The sequence below is a fragment of the Manis pentadactyla genome, chromosome 8 (genome assembly GCF_030020395.1).
Source record: "Manis pentadactyla isolate mManPen7 chromosome 8, mManPen7.hap1, whole genome shotgun sequence".
NCBI classification, from domain to species: domain Eukaryota; kingdom Metazoa; phylum Chordata; class Mammalia; order Pholidota; family Manidae; genus Manis; species Manis pentadactyla.
In genome coordinates, this window is record NC_080026.1 from 86,414,558 (window position 1) to 86,437,778 (window position 23,221).

Below are 23,221 nucleotides of genomic sequence, written 5' to 3' on the forward strand. Positions count from 1 at the left end.
ATTAAAAAAAAATGTCACTATATGTCAGAGAAATTTTTAAATAGAGATTTGAAGAAAATACATATTACTAAACTATCTTATCAGTAAAAATAGTAAGAAGGGAAGAATGTAAATAGAATGGAAAAGAATGAAAAGAATCAGAAAGACTGAAAATAACTGAAATATCCAGCTGAAAAACTGGGGAAAGGATTAACAAAGTAAATAAAAGAAACTATAATGTAGGAAGTAATAAATACAGAAGCAGAATTCAGTGAGATAAAGAAAAGAAAATAATTATACTACTCATTAATCAATCAAAATTCTCTTTTTTTAATTAAAAAACTTACAGGAATATATTAGAGATATTGTGGGTTTAATTCTAGACCAGAGTGATAAATAGAATATCACAGTAACATGAGTCAAATGAACTTTTTGGTTTCCCGGAGCATATAAAAGTTACGTTTATACCATATTGTAGTCTATTAAGTGTGCATTGCACTGTATCTAAAAAAACATTGTGCATACCTTAAAAATACTTTTTTTGCTAAAAAATGCCAAGCATAATCTGATGTTTTACTGAGTCTTGATTGTTTTTGCTGGTCGTGGGTATTGCCTTGATGTTGTTGGCTGCTGACTGATCAGGATGTTAGCTGCTGAAGGCTGGAGTAGTTTTGGCAATTTCTTAAGATAAGACAACATGGTTGCCACATTGATTGAGTCTTCCTTTCATGAATCATTTCTCTATTTGATAGCATTTTACACAGAGTAAAACTTCTTTGAAAACTGGAATCAATCGTCTTAACTCCTGCTCTGCTTTATCATCAAGTACGTAATATTCTAAATCCTCTGTTGTCATTTCAACAGTTTGCACAGCTTCTTCATCAGGAGTGGATTCCATCTCAAGAAACCACTTGCTTTGCCCATCCACAAGAAGTGACTCCTCATCCATTTAAGGGATTGCAGAAATTCAGTCACATCCTCTAAATCCACTTATAATTCTAGTTCTTTTGCTATTTCCACCACCTCTGCAGTTACTCCACTAAAGGCTTGAACTCCTTAAGGTCATCCATAAGGGCTGGAAACAACTTCTTCCCAACTCTTGTAAATTTTAATATTTTGACCTCTTCCCATAAAGCAAGAATGTTCTTAAATAGCGTCTAGAATGGTGAATCCTTTCCAGAAGGCTTTCAATTTACTTTGCCCAGATTCATCAGAGGAATCACTATCTATGGCAGAAATAACTTTCTGAAATGTATTTCTTTAATAGTAAGACATGGAAGTTGACATGACTCCTTGATCCATGGGACGTGGAATGGATATTGTGTTAACAGGCATGAAAACAACATTGATCTCATTGTACATCTCCATCAGACTTTTGGGTGACCACATGCGCTGTCAACAGTAGTAATATTTTGAAAGGAATTTTTTTTTTTTCTGAGCAGTAGGTCTCAAGAGTGGTCTTAAAATACTGAGTAAACCATGTTGCAAACAGATGTACTGTCATCCAAGCTTTGTTCTTCTGTTTATAGAGCACAGGCAGAATAGAGTTAGCATAATTCTTAAGAGCCCTAGGATTTTCAGAATGATGAATGAACATTGGCTTCAACCCCATCACCTGCTGCATTAGCCTCCAACAAGAGAGTCAGCCCATCCTTAGAAGCTTTGAAACAGGCGTTGACTTCTCCTTTCTAGCTATGAAAGTTCTGCATGGCATTGTCTTCCAGTGTAAGGCTGTTTCATCTACACTGAAAATTTGTTGTGTAGTGTAGCCACCTTCATTAATGATCCTAGCTAGACCTTCTGGATAACTTACTACAACTTCTGCATAAGCACTTGCTGCTTTGCCTTTCACTTTTATGTTATGGAGATGGCTTCTTTACTTAAACCTCATGAACTGACCTCTGCTAGCTTCAGACCTTTCTTCTGCAACTTCCTCATCTCTCTCAGCCTTCAGAGAAGTAGAGAGAATGAGGGCCTTGTTCTGGATTAGATTTGGGTTTAAAGGAATGTGATGGCTGGTTTGATCTTTTATTCAGACCACTGAAACTTTCTCCATTCTGGCAATAAGACTGTTTCTCTTTCTTATCATTCATGTGTTCACTGGAGAAGCACTTTTAATTTTCTTAAAGAACTTTTCCTTTGCATTCACTGCTTGACCAACTCTTTTGTGTAGGGACCCAGCTTTCAGCCTATCTCAGCTTTTGATGTACTTTCCTCACTTAAGCTTATCATCTCTAGTTTTTGATTTAGAGTGAGAGAGAAATGCAACTCTTCTTTTTACTTGAACACTTGGTAGGTCATTGTAGGGTATTAGTTGACCTAATTTCAGTATTGTGTCAGGGAATAGAGAGGCCTGAGGAGAGAGAGAATGATGGGGGAATGGCTGGTTGGTGGAGCAGTCAGAACATACACATTTATTGGTTAAAATTGCTGTCGTATATGAGTGGGCTTTGTGGCACCACAATACAATTACAATAGTAACATTAAAGATTGTTGATTGTAGATCATCATACAATATAATAATAATAATTAAAATTTGAAATATTGCAACAATTACCAAAATGTGACACAGAGACATGAGGTGAGCAAATGCTATTGGAAAAATCATGCCAATGGACTTGCCCAGTGTAGGGTTGTCACAAATCTTTAAGGTGTAAAATGCAGTATCTAGGAAGTACAATAAAGCAAAGCACAGTAGAATGAGATATGCCTTCACACTGCATCTAATGGTCAGTACAATACTTTATTCTCTGGGTGAAGTGCTTAGCCAAGTACTGCTAGGCTAATATCTCTATAGTAGCTCCAGTACTGAAATTTCTTTTTCTTGCCTTAAGTTTTTAGGTCCATATGTATCTTTGCCATGCTGATCCATAAGAGAAGTGATTGATTCCTAAAATTAGTGAAGAAATCAGTGATGAACTTCCTTTAAAAACTCTTCTAAAAGTTCCATTGTTCTGGCTAAACTAGAATTTAAGAAATCAATTTCTTAAAATTGTTATCAATATCAACATTGTTAATATGTCTCTTCCTAAATATTTTCTGCCCATTCACATGGTGTCAGAACAGTAGAGGAGAAATCATGGCTATGCAAACATGATACTCTCTGCCCCAGGTGATTTCTGAGAGACCAAGGAGGTATTCTGTGAGTGAATGTCTTCTAAGTGTTGTCTCTGGTAGTCTTCCTCAGTGTTTGATAGGGAAACAGTCTTCAGAATTGGAAGGCATTGGATTTAAATCTCATCATTACTATTTAGTAGCTTTGTGACCTTAGGAAAGATAATTAGTTTCTCTGAGCATTAGGTTTTAGATTTGTTATAATATTATATTTCTTTCATAGGATTAGTGTGAACATTAAATAATAGAATGTGTGTATAGTAGGCAGGATAATTGTCCTCCCGAGATGTACATGTCCTAATCCCTGGAATATGTGAATATGTTAGGTTATATGAAAAAGGAGAAATGAGATTATAGATGGAATTATCATTGCTAATCTATGAACCTTCAAACAGGTAGATGATCCTTGATTATGTTGGCAGGCCCAGTGTAATCACAAGGGCTCTTAAATATGGAAGAAACAGCATGAACAAGACTTACTAGGTCATTATTATCTTTAGGGGTGGAAGCCAACCAAGGGACGTGGGCAACCTCTTCACTTTAGCAAAGGCAAAGAAACAGATTCTCGCATGAAGCTCCCAGATGGAATGTAGGAAGGCCAATACCTAGATTTTAATCCAATGAGACCCATTGTAGAGACTTCTGACCTCTGGATCTCTAAGATAATAAATTAGTGGTATTTTCAGCCAACAAGTTTAGGAAATTAATATGATGTGTAAAGAACCTATCACTGTGCTTAGTAAATAATTCAAACACAGTGTATTTTATTTCTACTTTTCAGTCTTCCTCCCCCTATGTATTTAGGCGACAGGCTACTCTATCCTCCAGCAAATATCTCTCTTGTAAAATATGCCCTAAAATAGAATTTAGAATGGCCACTTGAGTTGGGATTTTTCTGTTTTCATTTGCACAAAGGGAACGATAGATAAACTCAGCATCGCTTAGACCTTGAGCCAGTAAACTTTTTGTAAAGGGCTAAATAGTATGTTTTAGGCTTTGCGATTCAATGATCTTTGTCTCAGGTACTCAAGTCTGCAGGTGTAACAGGAAAGCAGCCGTAAGCAATGTGGAAACAAATGAGTCTGATTGTTCAATAATACTGTATTTACAACAGATAGTGAACCACATTTAATATGTGGTCTGCAATTTGTTGACCATGATTTACACTGTTTCTCTTTACCTCCACATAAGAAGTTCTTTCAAGATTAAAGTGCAGAATGGCGGTGAATCAAATCCTTTCATTTAATAAAAAAATCACTCAGAGGACTTTGCTTGTTGTATTTAATTTATCTGTGAGTTGGAAATCATAATTTATAAAGAATATTATAATAAAACCAATGACTATAATAGCAATAGTTATCATGTAATCATTATAATTTATAAGACAATAGAGAATGGCTTCCTTATGCTCCAAAACCTTGCCCCATGCCACCAGGCCATCTGGATTATTTATTTACTTCTGATGCCAATTCCATTACTTTAAAATGAATCACCATTTATTGGAAATTTGCTGGTTGGAAATTTTGAAGGTGTAATCTGATTTTTAAAAACACAAAAGACTCTGAATGTCCTCTGAAAGATAGTTAGATGGAGAGAATGTAATTAGAAGATTCTTTACAAGGTCTTAATTTTTCCTCCTTGGATTGAACACTTTTAATACTTCTGTACTTTGCTTTCTGTCTGTTGCCCACTTCCACATGCTGTGTCATTTGCTTTGAAATGTGGCAAAGTGGTCTGATCTCAGGATCCTGCTGCAGAGGGAGAGATTATTGATTTCTTGGAGAGTAGCAAGAAGACTTGCAATGTTGCTGTTAAACTTGGCTGACAGATTATTACAACAGCTTGTGACATCTAATTTCCTATAATGAAATCATGGAGTTCTCTGGCTCAGGCCTTGAAGGGAGGTGAAAGGTCAAGAAAATGAGGATTCTAAGCAGCCAGGCATGAAGGGCAGTTCATTCACACAGTCCGGTCTCATTCTGAAAGGGTATTAGCTGAATTCACCTGCTCTAAGTTAACCAGATGGTCCTCTTAGCAAATGTAAAATTATAAATGTCTGATCATCACTGTGCTGGTTACAATTTAATTGCTCAATCAGGAAACCATATTTTTGGTTTCATTTTGAGGCCCTACAGATTGTTGTAATTTCACATCTGAGAATATATTAAACAGTGAAATGTTTCTTTATGTTTAAGAATGCTTTTAGCCATTTTTTTCTATTAGCTTGTCTCTTCTTTCAATAATCTTTGTTAAGCTGTACAGCACTTTGAGAGGTTTTGAAGCCTATTAAGACTAGTTCCTGCTTAACTGAAATTCTTTCGTAACTGTTTTATTTTCATATTATATGTGATTTTTATAAGGAAGAAACAAAAGGAAAGCAAACAAGCTGATGATGGCATTTTCTTTGAACTCAGTGACTTTCAGAGTTCTGTACAGCCTCTAGTACATATTCAGTTCAATATCTCACCTTCTCCACATACTCTCTGAATGACCTATGATCTGTCACCTCATCTATAATGAGTGAGATAATTTCTGACAACTAGGAAACTTTCAGCATAACATCATGATTCCATACTTATATTCTTATATATGAGTAGTATTCTAAGTGGGTCTTTGAGACACAAAATGATTGCAGAATCAGAGAGGAAAAGTTGAATAAAATTCAGCATATATTTAATATGAAAGGTATTGTTCACAAATGCAAAAACATAGTCTGGTCCTTTGGAAGAGTACAGGAATAGAAGTTTATAAAAATTTTATTTTCAGTGCCATCACTTCTTTTTCATGTAGCAACTTTGACCCATTTAACTCTCTGAATCTCAGTTCCTTTATCTTGAAATGGGGCTAGCAATACAATAACCGTTCCCGAGTGCTTACTTGCCCATAATGGTAGGCACTGTACACGTGCTATCCAATTACTCCTGACAAGTCTATGAGGTAAGTACTATTCTCAGTCTGCACATAGGAAAACTGAGCCAGAGAGTAGATAATTTTTTGCAAAGTTTGTTGGTTGACACATGGCACAGTTGGGACATAAATCCAGATCTAACTCCAGGCGAAATTTTCTTTTCATTGAGTTTCTGCTGCTTCCCGCATGGTTTGTACAAGGAGCAAATTAGACTGCAAAAAAAGTAGAGCTCTGTAAACAGGCAGTAAGGTTGATCATTAATTATTTTGACAACCAATAATTCTTATATGGGTACACTTTTAAAATACATATACTGTAATTCACATTGTAGCCACAATAGCCTGAATTTTCTTTAGACAAAAGTGCCAAGAAGTATAGAAAGTGTTTTAATGAATTACCACACTTAATCCTTACGCAACATCTACAAGTTAGGTGTAAATAATTCTCATTTTACATTTGAAGAATCTGAACAGTGTGGCTTTAAATTTCAAAATCCAATTTACTGTTTTGTTTGTTTTTTCTCCTGGCTTTTATTTTATTTTATTTCTTATTTTGGTCTCATTAATATACAATCACATGAGCAACATTGTGGTTACTAGATTCCCCCCTTTATCAAGTCCCCACCACATACCCCAATACAGTCACTGTCCATTAGCATAGTAAGATGCTATAGAGTACTGTTTTTTTTAACTTCTTTATCTACTATTACTTGAAATAAGTACTTGAAATACTTACCTTTAGTTTGCTTGAAAACTAAAAATAAAGCCAGATTCTTGGGAGCTTCTTAATTGAAATTTTATTGTTTTCCCAATGTTCTGTAAGTATTTACCTCAGATTGAAAAGGAGATTGAACAGGCAGAGGCCAAGAGCTGGTTCCTGCCCTATGGCTCCAGGAAGGCACCCTTAATGCACATTGAACAGGTCTCAGCTGCTCAGTAGTCACTCAGGTAAATGAGAAGATGAGAGAGCCTCTTCATGGAGTTTTGAGGGGGCCAGGGCTGTGAAGCTTTTCTTTCTCTGGTGTTCTGCTTGAAGGTTTTATCTCAATTTGGAATGGTTATGATGGGCTCTCTCCAAGGAGTGGCCAGCATGCTGTTCTAATCATCTCCTGGTATGTAACATTTTAAACCCATACTTTACCTTGCCACTATTTTAGTTGGTTCATGGATGTATGTGTGTGTGTTTCTATTAGAATATGTATCATATTTTTCTCCATATAAATGAATATGAGTAACTTTCTATTTTATAGGCTTTACATATTAAAATCTATACTTATAAACAATAGTCATCCTATCTCAACCATGATAGAAAGGGAGTCATTACAGAGTAGAAATGGATTCATCACACTTTTTGTGGAAGTCTATCCCCTTTCCACGTGGAGGTTTTGAGGGAAAAAAACAATTTGCCTAGACCTCAAAAAAAGTAAAGGGTTAGCACACTTTTGTTTCCATTTATGACAAACTAAGTAATTTATACCAGTTCTCCACTGAGCACAGATACAACATCTGGAAATAGTATGAAAATAGTCTGCTTAAAGTCATTCAATTGTGAATAACATAGTGAAGAATGAACTGGCTAAGATATGCAGATGAGAGAAGCCTGGGCAGGCTAACTCATGCTCAGAGCCACTTATTCTCAGAGAGGAGGGGTGTTGGTCCTTAGTGAGCAGTAGAGATGCTGAAAAGCTGAAGAATACTTTGGACATCCTTTCCATGCTAAGGTACTTTGATTGGAAGTCCCAGGCCCTGCAATAGGGTGGTACCCCAGAACTAAGTGTGAACTGGCATTCAACAAGGATGTCAGGAAACCGTACTTCAGTTTAATATCATTCCAGTCCCTGAAAGTGAACTAAGGTGATTCTTGAAAGATAGTGCCCCATCTCCCTAGGAGAAGCAAAATTAAATCTTGGTGAAAATGTCATCCTGATCCATTTGGTTTTTGTAGTTTCCCAAAGTGTTTGTAATAGAATATTCAGCTTGAAATAAATAATGAGATGAATAAGGAGGGCACTGTGAACAAAGAAAAGCTGAAAAATGAAAAAGGCAATAGAAGGGTCTCCATATACTGGAGTTACGTAATCAAAATAAGAAATAGCTTCATAGTATATTACACGATTAAGAAATTTGACAAAGAATTTTAAAATATGAAAAATATACGCAAGTTAAAGAACTGAATAGAATAATACAGATTAAGATCTTACATGGTGGGTTTAACACCAGAATTCATACAGCTGAAGAGAAAATTAGTGAGGTAGAACCTAGGTCACATCAAAATACACAGAATTAAAAATAGAGAAATAAAAGAATGGAAAAGACTTAGTATAAATCTAATCATCATAAATGATACCAAAAAATACAGGAAAAATTGCTCAAGTACAGTAATTATCATGGACATGCAAGTTAAAACAATATTTTTTATATAATATATAAAAATATATGCACAATATAATATATATACCCATAGTATATAAGAATATATACCCAATAATATAGTTAAAATTAAAACTGACATTCCAAGTGTTGACAAGTATATGGAGCAACTGGAATTTTATACACCACTGGTTATTAACTATTCAGTCTGGAAAGCTAAGCTTGTCCAACAGCAGAAGTGAGATGTGGACCAGGAAATTGAGGAGAAGTCTCTTCTCTTGGAAGCTCTTGCCTCTGTGGGTCGGCTGGCACATCTCTTGGTCAGTGGGACCTGCATTTGGGGAAGCAGAGCAGGGTCGGTGCAGGGGAGAGAAAGGAAAGCAGGAACCCACCAGGCATACACAGGCAACTACGGATGAAGACAGGAGAGTAATTTTGTGCTATTTTGTTTCTATTTCTTCCCTCCTCCTGATCTCAGGCAATCTTCTTTTGGCTAATTCTAACCCAGAACCAGATGGGAAAAGTTTTCTGTAAACATAGTTCCCAGCTTAACAAAATTGGCAATATAATTATTCAACACATTTTAAATAGAAATTTAACCATCAATGAGCAGATGAAAAGATGACATATATTTTCATAGAGTTAAAAACCTATGTAAATTCCAAAACCTACTTGGAATCCTGCAATTCTAGATTTTGATTTTAATATAGTCTCTTACTGTTTGTGTGGTCTGGGGCAAGTTACTTAATCCTTCATAGTCTTGGTTTCCTTGCCCGCAAATAAGGGAAATTATATATGAATCATAAACTTGTTTAAGGATAAGTATTAAAATGCATATACATTTCTCAGGACAGTGCCTAATTCATTGAGAAATTCAATAAGTGGTTCCCTTTTGCAATATCACTACAGATAACTTATAAAGATATTTAAATATTATAATCTCCTGAAGAGTTTTTAAAAATACACTGATACAGACTCTGCCCAAAGATATTCTAATTTATCTAGAATATTTCCCTGTCAGTCTGAGACCAGTTGTCAGGATACCTTCACCTAACAAAATTCCTCAGTCACAGGTAAGTCAGACTCCATTAGCTTTCCTTAAACCACCTTTTGTTTCTTAATTTTGTACTTTGAATAACCCTTGGACTGGATTGAGGAATGGGCTGGAAGAGACGTTCTTCCTGCAGCTCCTTATCAGTCCCAACTGAGGGAAGAAATGTCGTACCAACAAGATATTGTGGTGAATTAATTCATAGGTGTATGCAGAGTGCAGTATGAATGGAGAAGTGAAAATTTGCTTCTTAGAATTCAGTGGGAAAGCAACTACTAATGTTCAAGTTGTAGATGAGTTTCTTTTCATTGGCAGGCACTCTTTAATGCTTTAAAAGTTTAATACTCTCTGGAGAGAAGTTAAATGTATTTTTAAGTGCTGTTTGTTGTGTAATCTGGGAAAGTGAAGTGGAAATGGGACCATGAGGGTCATAGTCCATAGTGCTGTTATTGAAAATGAATCCCATTTTACCTCTGCTTCACAGCTGCCATATATTTTTCATAAAATGAGTTCATCCACATTTAAAAATTTAAGATCTACCTTCAGGTTTGTCCTCTGGTGTGTAGGCTGCTTTTCTTTTTTTTCCTCTTTTGTGTTCAGGTTGGCACACAGTATATATATATATATATACACACATATACACACACACACACACACACACACACACACACACACACACACACACCGTGTATACCCAAGCCTATAGTTTCTTTCAACCAGATCAGTAGTTTGAATTAGTAAAAATAAGAGTAAAGTAAAGAAAGACACATGTATTAAAATATTATGTTTGGAGACAAGTGGCATAATCAGAACTTTGGAATAAAGCTAAGAAATGAGCAGTTTTTAGAAGGAGTCTGAATTTTGTACTACACTGTGGGAAAATCAAATTCCTTTGTGTGTTTTTCCAGATTTAGAGTTTTGTGTGATTCTTCATCCACATGAAGTTTGAAATGGATTTTCCTTCCTTTACCTTATCCTAATTTTGGCAATAATGAATTTAGTAAGTATTCACTGAGTGTCTCCAGTGCCAAGAACTTCTCTAGGCAAAAGTGAACACAGTAAATTCATGTTCTCCTGGAGATTACAATTAGTTCATCTCTACAATTAGGGATGTCCATTGCTGGCAGGCTCTTAGAGGTTATCTTTCTTTCAGAAACTTATTTAGTCCCTGAGACCTAACTGGTGTCAATTCCTCACTCACTGGACTCTGCAGTGCTCCCCAGCCATTGTCTGTAGATATAATAGATATTTTTAAAAATTTCACTTGTCAAAAACAGCTCTACCAGGTACTTTCTCTATTATTTACATGTGTCACCTTACTTACCCTGACAAGAATGCTAGCAAGTAGAGACTTATTTTGCTTATTTCCTCTATTGAACAAAGAATTTTAAAGAAGCCAAAGTTCATGTCTAAGGTTACTTGGCAAGTAGATATCCCAGCTAGGCATCAAATTCTAAATAGTCCAATCAAAATACTAGGCCCTTAACCCCTTACATAAATAAATATTATTTCTCATATGAATGGATGTTTTCATTTAAAAATATATAGGCTCTATGATTAATTGTCAATTAGCTAAAAGAGACAATGATTTCATAGTGTTAGAGTAGGTAGATAGCCAGACCTGAGCAGGGAAGGGGTGGTGGGGACTTTTGCCAACTGTTCGTTTACATTCTATACATTCTGTGTAAGCTGTTCTCCATGGATGTGTGGAGGGAGAATATAGGTAAGAGACCAGCTGAAACCTGCTAATTCCAAGATGGAGGAAAAGTCAACCCAAATTTCAACCCAAAGCTCATTATAGTGTCATTACCATGACATTTGCATTTTTAACTCCCTTTTGGGGGTGACTGCTATGAAAGGTTCAATGAGAACCAAATATATGAAATATATGAAAACGTCCCTGCTCAACACGAGAGTAGAGCAAGAAGAAACTCTGCAGATGTGGCCTGTTCCCTTTGAAACCAAGTCCAACTTGATAAATAAATGCTCATCTCCCTTCACATAAAAAAGTTCCCTATTGACTCCTCAGGGCAGCCTCTGGTGTCTCCTTGTGCTCACTTCTCCATGTATTTAGCTTTCCTTTAAATTCTTATTTTCTAATAAACTCCTGAATCTTAACTGCTTTTGTGTCTGTCCTTGAATTCTTGCTCTCCATGAGGCCAAGAACCCGTTGCCTGTCACAATACTAGCTTCACTTTCACTGTATTTTCTTTCATAAAGTGTATGTGGAGTGGCACTCAAAATTATTTAATTTTTAAAAGTGGTCCTTATACTGAAAACTAAATAGATGTTGGGAAGTACTGTACTGTACTCTAAGCTTCTTAAGGGCAATGGATATGATGTTGTTCAATTGTGTATTTCCAGTGCTCAGCCCACACCTTTCTCACAGGAGGGCGAAAACTCTTTGGCAAATGTGTAAGTGCATAAATAAATAAATTTTATTGCTGATTAATCTCATTGCTGATAAGTAGACTAGTGGCCTAGAATCTAACATATAACATATATGCAACAAGAATTGGGGTGAATTGAATAGCTGGATAATAAGGTGTTGGTAAACAAAGGAGAACATGGGAGACAAATATCAGTATCAAACAACACAAGTTAGACAAGCTAAAAAGGCAAGTGCTGTTTTGCACATTCTTCCTCTTTATGAAAAACTAGTATCAAGAACACTCATCTTGAAAGATTAAAATAATTAAATCCATTATTGAAATGTAACTCCTTGCTGACATTGGTGTATATTTTGTCCTCCTTCATTCTGTAACTAGATAATTGTTATTTAATTTTTAAAAATGCAACCCAAAAAAGAAATAGAAATATTCTATTTCATATCTGGAGAGAGCACATGGAGATTTGGTATCCCTAAAGAATTAATAAATGTTTTTCTACTTTGAAATTATATGGAGACCAGTGAAGGATAATTAATATTTTCAAGGTATGATATTTTCATGTTTCTTTGTGTTTATTTTTCTCTTTATAATTTTTTCTATTGATTTTAATTAAACAATCTGCTGTTTATGATAGACTAGAGGAAATTTAATATCTTCAAATTGAGGAAAACAAAACAAAAACCTTTAGGAAGCCTTTAACAAAATTGATTTCTTGAATTGTATTTTGCATTATGATTTGAAGTTTTTTTTTCTTTAAGGCAGATTTGATAGAAAAAAAGTGTACCCCAGGAGAGTTTTCTAAGCTTTCACAGTTCTTGTCTAAGGTGTATAGTGTTTCATTAATTTCATGTGAAATCTTCTTATGTGACAGTATAATTATAATATTACGCAGCTTAGCTAGATGGCTTTAAATGATCTGCCAGTACAACCTCAGAAATGAAGGGTCATGTGGGGTACAAAGAGTCTTCAAGATTTCATTTTGAAAACTAAGTACTCTTGGCAAGGGACAAAATTGCTAATATGTTTCTATATTTCAGGTGATTCCCATTGCTCATAAGGTACCTTACAGCTCAGTGTGATGTCTCTAAGTCTTTGAAATGCCAATCATTTCAGTTTACACTTCTCTTTCCTTTGGTACGAACCTAGAAATAAAATGTATCAATTAAGCACAGATAGGAAAGATGAAACATTCTGTGCTTTGGTATGAGGTGAAAGGAATGTAGTTCTGATATTGGAAATTCACCCAAATTGGAGACTTCTGGGGAATGTGTGGTGGACTAAACTTGTGTCCATTGAAAGTAGCTTTCTTTTGTACACTCTGAGAGCACATTGACATTCAGAACATTCCATGAGATATTGGCAAATTCAGTGAACTCATTTGAATTTATGCACATCTATCAATTTCCTGGCAGATCGGACCTCCTATTACTTTTAATGAAGGTTATATAGGTGAAAGACAAATGAAGCATCAAATGTAATCTAAGCAAAGTGAGGAAACAAAATTCTTACTCTCTGGTATGTGTTGGTCTCTACTCTGTAGCACAGAGTTCAATTTTTGCCCCTTTAGCACAGGTGGTTGGGGAGGGGAGGATTCAATTCAGAAAGCCCAGGAAGGGGAAACCAGAACTGGGACTTTTTTATTTTCAGCTTGGTAGTATTGTTTTTATCTCTACAATGCTGTAACAACCAGTATGTTGAGTACAAAAAAAAACCCAAACTGAAGTGTGGCATTATGGAGAGATAATACATATGATGTTTTGTTGGGTTTGTATTGTTTTTTTAGTTGGTTATGTTAGGGAAATAGTCACAGGATCCTGATAGTATATTGTAGTGAAAGTAAGTTGGACTAGGAGTTTATTTGCTCTGTGACTGTAAATAATTTCTTTGGAGTCTTTAGGCATGAATTTCTTCATTTATAAAATGAAGAAGGACTATATGGTTATATTAAGTACCTCTAAGTCCTAAAATTTATTGACTCCCAGGTTCATGTATCTACCACTTTGAAATTAATGTCCTGTGTTAGGCTAAGAGATTGATGAACATAATGTCTTCTTACTCAGTTTATGAATTGTCTAAGTGAAAACTTAAAAAATGCCGAGTATTTCTTACATACATTTCTGAAGAGAGTTCAAAATTTAGGAATCTTCAGAACGCTTATCTTAATCTTTTGTATTTGACATATTCAAAATGAATGAGACACATTCAAAATCAATGAGATGTTTAACCATCACATACTACTATGAATTAAGTATGCCTAGGAAAAAAAATTTAGATTTTAATTTTTGAGTGTCCAGATGTTTAATAATGCAGTTTTAAAGTGTTATTGATAAGGAAAACATTCAACATGGCCGATAGGGCTAGCTCCAGGGGAGTCTCAGCGCCCTCCACCTTAGGACCCTTCCGAGTTCTTCTGCCCTGCTTACCGCGGGCACCAAAATGCCACATACACGGAAATAGAAAAGTATAAATTGCTCCCCTTGCCTGTGCTTGGGGCTCAGACCTTTAGATATCACTCTTCTCTGAGCCCGCCGGTGTGAAATAAACCTCCCACCCTCCAAGACCTCCGAATGCCGTTTGGTTCTTCCGTTGGGCAATCCAGTCCAGGTTCAGTACCGTTATGTATACATTGAACAGCAATATGGCACATTGTGGTACAATCTGGAAAACTATCAATATCAAAATATTAAGTTCTTTCAGCAATAGAATTTTCATTGACTCCTCTGGGATGGCATGAGGCAAATGTTAACATAGTGCCTGCTATAGTACTTTCGAATAGCAGTGCATATAGTTTCACACAAAATTCAAGCATAGGAAGCTGAAATACTAAGCAATGCAGATTTTACATTCTACCTTGAATTTGGGGGAAAAAGTAATAGCACCTTTTACTTCATTTTTCTAATCTCGCCAAAACCAAGTGAGTTTCAAAGAATTATCTGGAGAATAAAGTGTACCTGCTAAATGTATGAACTTGGATTTTAAGGAATACAATTGAATTTATTTATATTATTCACTACTCACTGCATTTTAAATACTTTCTGAATCAAATAATTCAGTAAATAGCTAACTAGCAAGAAGGCAGATAAGCAAGCGAGAAGGCCAGTTACTGAAGAGCAATAAATATTGTCTCCCTCACTTCTTTGTCTTAAAGAAAAGAATGAATTTTCTATTCAGAAGAGTAAAATAGTGATTGGCATATGTTTGTTGCAGCACTGTTAGTATCAGAGAAAAAATAAAGCAGACTTTCAGTGGTGTAATGAAGTAAAATATGGCCCAGCCATTTGAAAGATGATTATTAAAATGATGATTTTGTGCATATAGGTATGTATGTACTATGCATACAAGTTGTGTATGACTCTTAAATTCTGAATGTCCAGTGGTCTATTCTAACTGGTTTGGCCCCTATCAAACTAGCTGTTAAATATTTAAAATATCATCTCTAAGACAATAATAATATTGATGATATTTGGAATATAAGGTTATTTGAAATAAGTTCAGTCTAAAACTTAACATAAAGATTGATTTACCTATACTTTAGAAGGCCACTTGAATATTTACAAAATAAATTACTTGAAAAATAGAGTATTCTCCTGACATTATCAAGACAGATAGATAGATGGCCAGTGTGATGGTTAATTTTATGTTTCATTTGGGCTAAAGAATGCCCAGCTAGCTGGTACACATTATTTCTGGGTGTGTCTGTGAAAATGTTTCCTGAAGAAATTAAAATTTATATCAGTAGACTGAGTAAAGAAGATATCCTCACCAATATGGGCAGGCATTGTCGAATCCTTCCAGGGCCTGAATAAAAGGCAAAAGAGGAAAGGCAATGTTTTTCCCTCTTGCTTGAGCTGGGGCATCCATCTCTCCTACCCTCAGACATAAGCACTCCTGGTTCTTGGGCCTTTAGCCGTGGACTGGAATTTATACCATCAGTTCCTCTGGATCTCAGGTCTTTGGACTTAGACTGAATTACAAAACCATCTTTCCTGGTTCTCTAGCTTGCAGACTGCAGGTCGTGGGACTCCCAGGGCTCCATAATCATGTGAGCCAATTCCTTTGATAAATGTCTGTGTATTGTCCATATCTGTAATCTATCTATAATTTCTATATCTATATCTATACCTATTTCTGTAACTCCGAAGTGTCCTTTTCCTCTGGGGAATCCTGACTCATAGTAGTTAATCAAAACACTGGTTAAAGCAGGAAATCATAAAAATGGATATATAGAAAGATTATTTTTTAATATCTAAAACATACAAATGTATATACATTCACCAATCTTTTTATGAGACAAGGGTGTTCTATAAATCTGTAACTTATAATTAAAAATTTAAATTGTACTCTTCTGGCCATGTATACATGATACATTAGTTATGATTTTCTTTTAGAATGAGAACTTCAAACACTAGCAAAGAAATTTGACTGCACCATCCTATATTTTTGTGATTGTTTTTTCCAAATCTTTTGAAGACAGCTTACCATATTCAACCTGACAGCATTTTTTAAATGTTTTTTATTTATTGAGTCTTACCAGAGGATTCATCCTAGTTTTCATAGAAATAGCAAATTCCTTTCATATTCATATTTTATAAGTTTATATAATATTCATTACATTATTATGTAATTAAATTACTTTACTTAATTGACTTATGTTATTATGTATTACAAACACAATCACAACTGTTACCAGGTTTGGGAGCAATGGACTAATTTTTGTGTCTACCCTAAAATATTTATATTAAAGTAAAATAAGCTGTTTACTTGTCCAACCTTTATTAACTGTTCTATTAATGGTCTAAAATCTGAAAGCCAACAAAGTATGAGCTAACAGGACCCCACTGAAAAATTACCTTACTACTTTTTCTTCATTCTGAATCCAGGGAATTTCATAACAATGGTTGCAACACTGTTTGAATGACTTTTTCACAAAGCATTAAGCAACAGGTTCAGTTTAGGCTACAGGTAAGTTAGCACATCTGAGCCATCAGCAATGGGAAATCCCTTAAAATTTGACAACAAGGAGGTAGATATTAAAGTGACAATTATTACTCTACACTGGAATAAGCATTTTTGCATCCTGAGGATTCTAAAACAGTAACAAAAAGTTGATAGAAACACTATCTAAGCAATATAAATAACCAGGAATTATTAATGATTTCTGTGATACTTAATAGAGTTCCCATTGCTAAAAAGGATCTTAGAATATTTTATGTCTTGTGGCATTCCTTTCAAATGGGATTCAGGGAATGTTTTCAGCTAAGACCAGTTTAGAAAGAAAGATTTTCACAAAGATTTTATGCTGAGAAGTTTTTGAAGTCAGTTTCTATGAATTCCGTCCTCCAACTCACCAATGTAACAATGTTCACCCTCAGGACACAGGGAAGGTGTGGGACATGGGGAGATTACTCTATTTGAAAAGTACTCTCCCAAAACAAAAGAACTCTCCCAAAACAAAAAATAATCAATGTAACAAAGAAGCAAACAATAAATATCTTGACTTCACATTTTGCTTCAGACCTGGTCTCATTTTTTAGTCTCTATTTACAGCAAAATGCCTAGAAAGAGTTGTCAGTACTTGCTGTCTTCAATTTCCTTTTTCCTATTACCTTTTTAATTAATTTATACCAGTATTTTTCTTCTAATAGTCTGCTGGAACCACTCCTGTCAACTTCAGTAGTGGTCTCCCCATTGTTAAATCCAATGTTAAATTCAGAGTCTACACCTTGCTTGACCTATTGGCAGCATTTGACTCAGTTATCATATCCTCTTCTTTGATACACTTTTTTGTCATCTAGCTTCTGAGACAACATGAAACTCCTAGTTTAGTTCTTTACCATGGGCAGATCTTCCTAGGTCTACTTTCTTGTTCCCCCAATCCCTAAATTTTGAAGTATCCCAGGGAATAATCCTTCTTTACCTATAATTTCCTACAGGATTTTACCCATTCTCAAGGTTTTAAATATTATCTGTATGATGTTGATGCCTATGTATATCTAGCATACACCTGTCCCCTAAAATCCCAAAAGTAGACTTGAATATCTAACTTCCTATTAAATATTTGGATATCTAATGGAAATCTCAAAAATCACCATATCATTAACTCAACACTTGATTTTACCTCCCAGCTTCTCATCAGGCTTCCCCTTCTGAATAAATGACTATCTCTTTCCTCATGTTGCTCAAACAAAAAATCTTGGACTTACCATGATTTAGCTATATCTCATATCCTATCTGTTCACAAGTCCTGTTATATCTGTCTTCAGAGTATATTCAGAATCCAAATACTTTTCATCACTTTCTCTGCTCACTAGTCTGTCTTTTGCCTAGATTTTTGCCAATCATTTGTTAGATCTCTCTCTTTCCATACTGGCCTTCTACAGTCTATCTCCATAGAGAAAAAATAGTGATCATTAAAAAAAAATTATTGAAATACAATTGATACATAATATATCAATTTCAGGTGTACAACATAATGATTTGACCATTGTATGTATATATATATATATATACAGGTATGCATTGCTAAAAGCTCACCATGATAATGTAGTCAACATCTGTCAACATACAAAGCTATTTTACAGTATTAGAGACTGTATTCCCTATAATCTACTTTCATCCCTGTGATTAACTAAAGTCTATATTATAAAATTATAAGTTTATACCTCTTTATTCTCTTTACATTTTTTTTTTTTTGTGGGGGAGGCAGTGAAAGGGTTTATACCCAACCTTATTCCCGTTATTTTATTTTTTGGTGGCAGGTCAATCACTAGAATCTCATCCACTCAGAGCAAGTCTGCATGCAGCAATCAGGTCTCTGCCTCTGGGCCTCTCTGCCCCAGCAGCCATCTCAGTCTCCATCCTAGGCACTGCCACCACTCCAGTCTTTGCTCTCCTGCAGCCATGCAGCACAGAGCACTGGACAGAGCTCTGTTTTTTTTAATTAAGGTATCATTGATATACAATCTTATGTGGTTTCAACATCTACCCATCTATCAAGTGCTCCCAACAACCCCATTACAATCACTGTACATTAGTGTAGTAAGATGCTTTCGAGTCATTACTTGTCTTCTCTATGCTGTTCTGCCTTTCCTGTGACATACTTTTATTGTGATTGCTAATTAATCCCCTTCTCCCTCACTACCCACCCACCCTCCTGGACATTTCCCTTTGGTAATCACTAATCCTTTCTTGGAGTCTGTGAGTCTGTTGTTATTTTGTTCCTTCAGTTTTGCTTTGTTGTTGTACTCCACAATGACTGACATCATTTGATACTTGTCTTTCTCTGCCTGGCCTATTTTACTGAGCATAATACCCTCTAGCTCCATCCATGTCGTGGCAAATGGTAGGATTGGTTTTCTTCTTATGGATGAATAATATTACATTGTGTGTATGTACCACATCTTCTTTATCCATTCATCTACTGATGGACACTTAGGTTGCTTCAAATCTTGGCTATTGTAAATAGTGCTGTGATAAACATAGGGGTGCATATATCTTTTTGAATCTGAGAACTTGTTTTCTTTGGGTAAATTCCTAAGAGTGGAATTCCTGGGTCAAATGGTATGATTTTTGAGGTACCTCCATATTGCTTTCCACTACATTCCCACCAACAGGGTAGGAGGGTACCCCTTTCTCCACATCCTCACCAGCATTTGTTGTTCCTTGTTGTTTGGATGCTGGCCATCCTAACTGGTGTGAGGTGATATCTCATTGTGGTTTTAATTTGCATTTCCCTGATAATTACTGATGTGGAACATCTTTTCATGTGCCTCTTGGCCATCTTTGGAGAAGTGTCTGTTCAGATTCTCCACCCATTTTTAAATCAGGTTATTTGTTTTTTAAGTGTTAAGGTATGTGAGTTCTTTATACATAGTTTGGATGTTAATCCCTTATTGGATGAGTCATTTACAAATATATTCTCCCATACTGTAGGATGCCTTTTTTTGTTCTGCTGATGGTGTCTTTGGCTGTACAGAAGCTTTTTGGTTTGATGTAGTCCCATTTGTTCATTTTTCCTTTTTTTTCCCTTGCTGAGGAAACATTTTCAGGAAAAAATTGCTCATGTTTATATTGAAGATATTTTTGCCTATGTTTTCTTCTATGAGTTTTCTGGTTTCATGACTTACATTCAGGTCTTTGATCCTTTTTGAGTTTACTTTTGTGTATGGGATTAGACAATAATCCAGTTTCATTCTCTTGCATGTAGCTGTCCAGTTTTGCCAATAACAGCTGTTAAAGAGGCTGTCGTTTTGCCATTGTATATCTGTGGCTTCTTTATCATATATTAATTGAACATACATGTGTGGGTTTATATCTGGGTTCCCTATTCAGTTTCATTGATCTCTAGGTCTTTTCTTGTGCCAGTACCAAATTGTTTTTTTGAGTACTGGGTGGCTTTGTAGTAGAGCTTGAATTTAAGGAGCATAATCTCCTCAGCTTTGTTATTCCTTCCAGGATTGCTTTGAGTATTCAGGGTCTTTTGTGGTTCCATATGAATTTTAGAACTATCTGTTCTAGTTTGTTGAAGAATGCTGTTGGTATTTTGATAGGGATTACATTGAATCTGTAGATTGCTTTAGGCAGGATGGCCATTTTGACAATATTAATTCTTCCTATCCATGAACATCTTGAATATTTTTCTGTAGCTCTGTGAGCATGTTCATGATTTTTATTTTGAAATCTTTATCAAGAAAATTGGTAATTTCAGTTTCACTTAGCCCTCTTTCTGTTGTCTTTTCCTATATTTTTGTTTGGACAAAATTTTTTTGCTGTTTCATTTTTTTTTAGTGATTTCTATAGAATAATAACTTTGTGTAAGTGGTGCCGTCTAGTGCCCAGAAGCTCTACTCTCTGGAGCTGCTGAGCACCTGTAGCAATGGCCAGGGGTCACAGGCTTGCAGCATCTGCTCCTGCTGGGAGCAAAGAGCTCTTTCCTGCTTCCTGGCTATAGCACCTGCCTGCACTGCCAGGTCCAGTGGCCAAGCATGCAGGGAGGAGACTCTGTTCTATGCCCATGTAGCTGCAGTAGGCAAGGCCACACTCTGGCTGGCCAGGTGTGATGTTGGGGCAGCAGGTATGTGAGACTAGTGCCTGCATGAAGGAAGGAGCAGCAGGCTGCCTACCACCTTGGGTGGCCTCAGCGCTGTCTTGCCAGATGGGGATGGAGTGTCTGAAGCTCCTTAGAGTTCCCAATTTGCTGGGCTGAGTGTGCCAGGACAATTTTGTCCACCTGTCCTTTCTCCTGAGCAGCAAGCTCTGTGTAATCTTGGCCCCTTTAGCTCCCCCCTCACTCTTGGGAAGTCCTTCAAAGTGCCCACCTTTCTTTTTTTCCTGAGTGGCCAGTTTTGTGTACCTGTTCTTCAAAAGCATCTGGAATGTCAGTCTCTCCATGTATTCTGCTTGTCCATGCTTTCCAACCCCATTAAACATCCAGAGCACCATGCAATGTGGGTCATGCTCCTGGAGCAGATCTCCAGAGCTGGGTGTTTAGCAGTTCTGGGCTTATACTCCCTCCCAGTTCTGTTTTTCTTCCTCATGCCTGTGGGCTGGTGTGGGGGGTGGGCTTTGGTCCCTCTGGATCATGGCTTTGCTAGTTTACTCTTTTCTGTTAAGTCTTCTCTTTTCCCCAGGTGTGGGCAGTCTGTTTTGCAGTCTTCAGGTCGCTCTTTCAGAATTAGTTGTATTTGCTGTATTTTCATGTCATACATGGTTTTGAAAGGAGGTTTCTGCCTTACTTCTCAGGCTGCCATTTTTTCCCGAGTCCTTCCATTCACCTTTTTTTCCCATCGCCCTTACCTTCCCTATAGCATTTACCAGTCTGCTCTCCATGTTTAGAGTCTATTTCTGTTTTGTTCGTTTTATTTTTTAGATTCCACATATAAATCATGTGTTATTTGTCTTTTTCTATCTGACTTATTTCACTTAAGCATAATACCCAATTTCTTTAAAACAATATGAAAGATCATATTACTCTTCTGCTTTGTACCTTGTGTTAAATAAATCAGTGTTTATAGCAGGTCCTTCCAGCCAGGGTCTCTGCTCTCACAGATCTCAGTGTTGCCCTCCTTGCTCTGCTTTGACCAAAGCACATTTCTGTCTTGGGGCTTCAGCAGCCTGGAATGCTCTTCCTTAATTTTATGCATATGAAATTTTTTCAGGTTTTGTTCAAATGATTCTTCTTTATTCAGTATGCTGTTTCAAACAGGAATCCCTCCCTCTCCAACATTATCTATCTCCTTCCTCCTTTATTTTCCTTTATAGCAATATTTCTGATCTAATGTATGAGTTAGTTACTGAATTGTGTGTATAATATAAAATGGCATTCTCCCTTTTGCCACTTAGTGGAATACGCATGACTTTTTAATTTAAAATGATTGGTTTGGGGAGAGTGTAGTGGAAAGGTGCTTTTCCTCTGCAACCCTGCAGTTATCCTGCTGAATTTGAATGATCAAAAAACTTCATCATTGAAATTTCACTTAGTAAACTGGGGAATACTTGATAAATAGCCATTAGTGTTCAGAAAATGTAGATCAAGACAGCAAAATTCATGTTGAATTTTCAAAACAGTTTTATGCATTTGACCATTTACAGTTATGAAGGTAACTTTAAAGCCTATAGCCAGTGATAGTAGCAGTTACCATTATTGAGAATCCTGTAAGAACTGGAGAATCTCTTTGCATGTACTTTATATATAAATATAAATATATAAATATATAAATATATATATATATATATATATAAAATCTCATTTAATTTCATCAACTCATCAGTATGTAGATATTATTATATTAATCTCAAGATGAGAAAACTGAGACTCTATGACTATGATACTTGATAAGCAGCATGCCTGTCTGGCAACTGGCCACATGTTCTTCCCACTAACTAATTTTTCCTATAAAAGAGCAATGGAAATGAATCAGTGTGTGGAACACAACAGCTCATGGTTCAGATCTCAAAGTGATTTCTATGCATTTTGGAAATATACATCTTCCCATGTGTATTTTTATAGTCTGAAGGACATAATAATGGTCTGAATATCCTTTTCATTTTTTCAGGTTTTGTTCAAATGATTCTTTATTTACTTCTTTTGTTCAAATGATACTTCTTTATTTACTTCATTTCTTTCCTTCCAGTGAAGGAAAATTAAATAAAACAAAGTAAATAGGTAAATAAAAAAAATAATATATTCACATATGCAGGTATGCTGGGCATATTTATGAAGCAAGTGTCTGATGGTCAAGAAATCATGTGCTAATGAACATGCTCTATTAACATATGTGCTATTGAACACATGTGGTAATGAATGTAAGACACATTGTCTTTAACTCCCAATTCCTTATTTATATACTAATCTAGTACATTTATAGTCCTATGAAATAATATGTCAATATTTTTGCCATTATTTTTAACT

The 23,221-nt window shown here is 35.8% G+C and overlaps 1 pseudogene; it reads right to left on the reverse strand.

Moving 5' to 3' along the window:
- Positions 1-552: 552 nt before the first annotated feature.
- Positions 553-21,597, reverse strand: LOC130684475 (tigger transposable element-derived protein 1-like; annotated as a pseudogene).
- Positions 21,598-23,221: the final 1,624 nt, after the last annotated feature.